This window comes from Pongo abelii, chromosome 8 (genome assembly GCF_028885655.2).
Source record: "Pongo abelii isolate AG06213 chromosome 8, NHGRI_mPonAbe1-v2.0_pri, whole genome shotgun sequence".
Lineage (NCBI taxonomy): Eukaryota > Metazoa > Chordata > Mammalia > Primates > Hominidae > Pongo > Pongo abelii.
In genome coordinates this window covers 139,615,469-139,622,016 of record NC_071993.2, presented here as the reverse complement: position 1 = coordinate 139,622,016, position 6,548 = coordinate 139,615,469, and positions in this window count along the sequence as shown.

Here is a 6,548-nt window from a genome sequence, read left to right as displayed (position 1 = left end):
GGTCGCGTTGTTGAAAGTGCAATTCAGCATCCACATGGCACATGCATGCACACGCATGGGCACACAGCATCCACACGCCACACGCATGCACATGCATGGGTACACAGCATCCACACGGCACACGCACACACACGCACGGGCTCACAGCATCCACACGGCACATGCACATGCACGCATGGGCACACAGCATCCACATGGCACATGCACATGCACGCATGGGCACACAGCATCCACAGGGCACACGCACGGACACACAGCATCCACACGGCACACACATGCACACGCATGGGTACACAGCATCTACACGGCACACGCATGGGCACACATGGGTAGACAGCATCCACACGGCACATGCACGCACACACATGGGTACACAGCATCCACACGGCACATGCACGGGCACACAGCATCCACACAGCACACACATGCACACGCATAGGTACACAGCATCCACATGGCACACACACACACGCATGGGCACACAGCATCCACACGGCACACGCATGCACACACATAGGTACACAGCATCCACACGGCACATGCACGCACACGCACGGGCACACAGCATCCACACAGCACATGCACGCGCACGCATGGGCACACAGCATCCACACGGCACACGCACGCACACGCATAGGTACACAGCATCCACATGGCACACGCATGCACACACATGGGTACACAGCATCCACACGGCACACGCATGAACACGCATGGGTACACAGCATCCACATGGCACACACATGCACACGCATGGGTACACAGCATCCACACGGCACATGCATGCACATGCATGGGTACACAGCATCCACACGGCACACGCACGCACATGCACGGGCACACAGCATCCACATGGCACATGCACGGGCACACAGCACAAGCACACGCATGCATGGGCACACAGCATCCACACAGCACAAGCACACGCATGCATGGGCACACAGCATCCACACGGCACACACACGGGCACGCATGGGTACACAGTCACAAATGTGTGTCGGCATCAGCAAGCAGCCCCACTCCAGGACAGGCCCAGTATGCTCCATTCCCAGTTTTAAGGAGCTGAAATTCTTCCTTAATCTCAATGTTTTCCGTTCTGAACCCACACGTGTTGTGTTTTGTTTTTTTCACAGTCATTAGATTCAGAGTAATTAAACCAAAAAGCTCATTTCTGGAAAGAGACAAAGTATTTTGAGTTTCTACATCAATATTTAACATCTGCCTAACATTCTATATACTGCCCTGGTGGGTGAAACGATTTCTACTCTCCATAAAGATGGACTCGGCCACAAATCCCTAGAGAAAGAAAGATATTTTCTTGTGAAGAATCAGCCATAGTGTCTGCCTTACGTAGAGCTTGACAGTTTTTTTTTCTTATTTTAAAATCTCAGAGCCAAATTCAGTTCGACAATCAAGCTAAATGATTAGTCGACTTTAGAGCTAATGTGCGTGAAGTTGGAATTTAACACATTAAACATTTCAGGGAAAAAGTGCGCAATATGAGACAGAAAGGCAGAGGCTTCCTCTAAAACTCAGCCTGGAGTGGTTGTAGGAAAATGCGCCAATTAGCAGGGGCCTCGTTCTCTCCAATGTGACAGCTCAGAACATTTGCAATCCATTTTGGGGGATGAGAAGGAATACTGTGCTCCCCTTCCTGCAAAAACCAAGCCATGCAGAACAAAATTACAGGCCAGGAGGACATGCCAGGGCCTGTATGGACAGTGCTGGATGGTGCAGAACCCACGTGCTGGGTCCCTGTGTACTCATGCCCATCCAGAGGTGCCCTGGGGACACAGACAGGCCCTCAAATGCAGAGGGCTTGTCCAGGGAGCAGGTGAGAGGGAAACGCAAAGACAAGGGGTGCCTCCAGGGGGGCCCAGCTCAAGCCTCCAGAGCACACCTGCCTTGGCACCGGGGCCTCCGGGACCCCACCACTGAATGCCAGGCCAGCCAGCCAGGGGACAGGCTGCAAGAATGGGCCTCAAGCCCTTGCTGGTCTCCTCGCCAGCCACAGTGGGACAAGCTCTGATGGGGCAGCAGGGCCCTACTCACCTCAAGGGCAGCCACTAGTTAGAGATACCCTGGCCACCTGGGTGCCCAAGCCAAGCCTCCCCTGGGGGCCATGTGCGTCCCATTTGGAGTCCCCACCGTGCCCACTGTCCTCTCCACAGCTGCTCTGGTGGGTGGGGTGCTGGCCTACCAGGGTGCAGCAGGGGTCCCCCGAGACACCAGGAAGCTCAGCACCTCACTCAGCACCTGCTCTTCAGGCTGAAGCTGGCAGCGGGACCACATCCACTTGCCTAGGACTGCAGAGCACAACCTGGCACCTTCCTGAAGATGACGCACATGATCATGACCCACAGGAGCCAGCGGCTCCACCCCGGGGTGAGCCCGAGAGAAGCAAAAACACACAGCCACACAGAGACTGCACGGAAGTTCACAGCAGCTTCATGCACAGCAGCCAAAAGGCAGAGGCAGCTCACATGTCCACAGACTGACAGATGGACAAACATCATATGTTCACCCACATGGGGAGCATCATTCAGCATAGAAAGGAATGGGGCACAGGCACGCTCCAACACGGGGGCATCGTGAACGCACTGTGCTCGGCAAAGGAAGCCACACACGCCACACACGACCGCCTGCCAGAACACATGCTACACACAACGGTGTGTCACAACCACAGGTCACAAGGAACACATGTTACATACAATGGTGTATCACACACAACCACGTCACACAGACCACATGGAATGCATGTTACACACAATCATAAATCACACACAACCACATGTCACACGGAACATGTGTTACACACTGTATCTCACACATAACTGCACGTCATACAGAACGTGTGTTACACACAACTGTATCTCACACACAACAGCACGTCATACAGAACACGTTACACACAATCATATCTCACACACAACCGCATGTCACATGGATCAAATGGAGTGCATGTTACACACAATCTTAAATCACACACAACCACATGTCACACGGAACACAGAACAGGGAAGTCCCCAGAGACGGAAGCAGATGAGGGACTGCTTAGGCCTGAGGAGGAGGGTGATGGCTAAAAGCTGTGGGGTTTGTTTCTGAGGTGAAGAAAATGTTCTAAAAGGGCCTGTGGGGATGTTGCACATCTATAAATACACTGAAAGCCGTGGACGTGTCCACTGGAAGGGGAGGAATCATATGATATGTGAGTTATGTCTCAAAGAAAGGCTGTTTTTTCAAAAAGACTTGTTTCCTGTCTCCCCCGAGGGCTTCCTGGACTCCTGTTGCTTGTCTCTGTCACGAATCCTCACCCCAAAATCATAGGGTGAACACCTCAAATAAATCATTAGAACTCTTCTTTTTGTAGCAAACCACCATTTGGAGAAATTCATGCTGGAAACTGTATCCAAACGGATCAGGGGCCCAAGGGCTGGATGATCTTCACTGCAGCTGGTCTCTGAAAACATGCCTTGCGACCTGCAGTGAGGAGTCTCCATCTGCCTGTGCCGCCTGCTGAGACTGTCCTCTCTCGGGCTCCCATGGGGCTTCGGGCTGGAGCGGGGCCTGGAGGGAGGGGAACAGACGGCTGGGAGGAGGACAGACACCCACACCTCGGTGACAGGCGACAGGCGTTGGCTTGGGCATAGCCTCGGTGACCTGCCTAGGTTTTCTTCCCCAAAGCAGACCCCAGCTGTGTCTGCACCCAGCAGGCCCCAGAGCCTTCTCCTCCGTGGGGGGACGTCCCCTCCTGCCGGGCTGCCAGGCCTCAGGCAGCTTCGACGCAGCTCTGCACCCAGCTCCCGGCTCCCACAGAGAGCCCCGCAGCTACAGCTGGGGCGGCAGCTTCCAGCGGGCTTCCTGGGCCCCTGTCTCCCAGCCATGCTGACCACAGCCATTGTGGCTCCTCACAATCCTCCCCCGGGACCCCTCAGCCCCCACTGGCTCTCTGTGGGTCTCCATGGGTCACCCCACTGCCCCGTCATCTCCCCGTCCTGGCGCCCTCTGCCCTCCGAGGGTCACCCCGTCATCTCCCAGTCCTGGCGCCCTCTGCCCTCCGAGGGTCACCCCCGCTGCCCCCTCATCTCTCAGGCCTTGTCCCTGCCTGGCAGTGGGTTGAGCACTGGGCCCACTCCTGGTCCTCCCAGCTCCCGTGGGACCATCTCTCTCACCTCTCCAGCCCCTCCAGCTGTGGACACTGACCCCTGCCTGGCTATGGGTCTCCTAGGGCAAGCCCCTCCGGCTCCAGGCCTTCAGCCCCCTCCCCGCAGCCACACCCAGGAAGGAAGGAAGCCCCCACTGCTCTGCCCCTTCGAGGGTCAGCGACGCCTGCCCGCACAGGGAAGCTCTCCTGCCTCCCTTCGTGGTTGGGGAACTGGCTGCCCTGGGTGAGGCCCACAGGCCTCACCCGCCTCTCTCTGCGGAGAAAAGGCCCATGGTAGCAGCAGGCGGGGCTGGGGCTAAAAATAACTCTGCTGGGGCAGAGGCTGGCTGGTGAGGCCGCCTCTGCAGGGTGGGGGCGGGAAGGGAGACCGGCCGTGGGACAGCCTCAGCCGGAGCCCAGGGGCGGTGGCCCCGAAGGCCGAGCAGGAGGCCCGCTGACCTGACCTCCCCCCGCAGAGAAGCTGGCCAGGGAGCAGGAAGTCCATTTGGGGTCAGGGCGGTGGGGCCCCCCCAGCTGCAGCCCCCTACTTCCAGCCGGGTATTGATCGGCTTGAAGCTCCTTGGGGCACAAAGGAGCTTAACCCTCCTGAGCAGATGACGGCCACGCTCAGGCCAGGGGCAGGGCCCCATCTGCATCGGCCTCTTCGGAGTGCACCCTTCCCATGGCTGGGGGTGGGGCCGGGGCCTCAGGGTGCAGGGAGCCCAGCGGGAGAGCCCAGCCCTGCCGCGGCTCCTCCCTCAGTGTCCACAGGGAGATACCCCTGACCACAGGCAGCCGTTGGCACCTCAGAGCTGGGGCAGGAAGGGGAGGGAGCCCCCGGCCACAGGAAGCTACGGAAGGGTGAGCTGGGCACAGAGTTCCAGGGTGGCACAAGGCCAGGTCTGCAGAGCAAACATCTGTTAATGCCCAGAAAGCTCACCCGGGAAGAAATACGCAAAAGGCCCACAGGGTGTGAGACTGCGGGAGATTCTAATTTTCCTTTTTTTGCTTTTCCTTATTTTGCTAATTTTTTTTTCCCACCAACAGGGGTTATTTTATAATCAAAGAAACAGAAAACCCTTGCAGAAAAGTGCTGGCTGGGCTCCCGGCCACAGTGCCGTCCAGGCAGGATTTGGAAGGGTCCTGGGCTTTGGGGTCCAGGAACCAGCTGTGGCCCCCCAGGTCTCAAGTCTCCCCAGCTGTAATGCAAAGTGTGCACCCCCAGTGAGGACTCCTCACCTGCTCTTGCCCCTCCCCAGCCATCCCACCACCACCCAGCAGGGCCCGGGCTGCGGGGCTTGCACTGTGAGAAGCCCAGGCAAGGAGGTGACGCAGAGGCCCTGGTCCAGCCCACACAGCCAGGCCACAGAGCTGAAGCCCAGGGCGACCTAGTCTCTGTCCCCAGAAGGCAAGCCAGGACTCCAGCCCCAGGAGCCCCACACAGGCCTTGACTCCCTCTCTTGGAAAACTCCAGGGTCCCCCTAGATGGCGGGCAGGGGGTTGTGGGCAGGGCCTCCGGGAGATGGGACCAGCAGAAACGGAGCCACCTGGGGGAGGATCTGCAGCAAGAGGAGGAAGAGGAAGAACAAGAGGAAGAGGAAGAAGAGGAAGAGGAAGAAGAGGAAGAGGGCTGGAAAGCAGCACCCCAGGCCACGCCACCCACTGCGTCCACCCCAGCTCTGCCACCCCAGGCCACGACAGCCCCTGCGTCTACCCCAGCGCCCATGCCAGCCCCTGCTTCCAGCTCTGTCTGGAGTGGGTTGGAAGTGTGACCCTCAGAGGTAGGGATTGGTGCTCAGGCTGGGACCACTGAGTGACAGAAAACAAGACCGTGCTCCCTGCACCTGCCAACCCGTGTCCTCCCACACAGCCTGGTCCATGTCGAATACGATGACAGCTGGCCTCAGCAGAGGAGGGACGGCAGCCCTTGTGGAGACGGGATGCTGGCGTCCCTGCGGGGCTGGTGGTGCCAGCAGTGCCTTCCCTGCTCCCGGAGGAGTTGCCCTGGGCCCCCATCACAGCGGCTACTGGGGCCACAAACGTACCCCAACCCCGAAGCTCCTTTGAAGGCTAAAGGGCCAGAGCCCTCTCCACGACAAACCCTGGGAAGACAGCCGGGGTGGCTCTGTTCTGAGCGAGGATGTCTTGCCAGGTGGGATGCTTGGGAGGCTGGACCCAGAGCAGGGGAGACCCAGAGCAAGAGAGGCCCAGGACCAGCTCCGGGCAGCCCTGCTGAGGCCCCAACCCCCCTGCCGCACACCCCACTTTGCACCCAGGACCTCGTACTGACTAGGGTTGGCTCCCCAAGGGCCCCTCCCCCAGGAGATCCCTCCTCCAGGTCCCTCCCCCAGCTGCCCCTCCTCTAGGAGACCCCCTCCTCCAGACTTCCTCCCCCAGGTGCCTC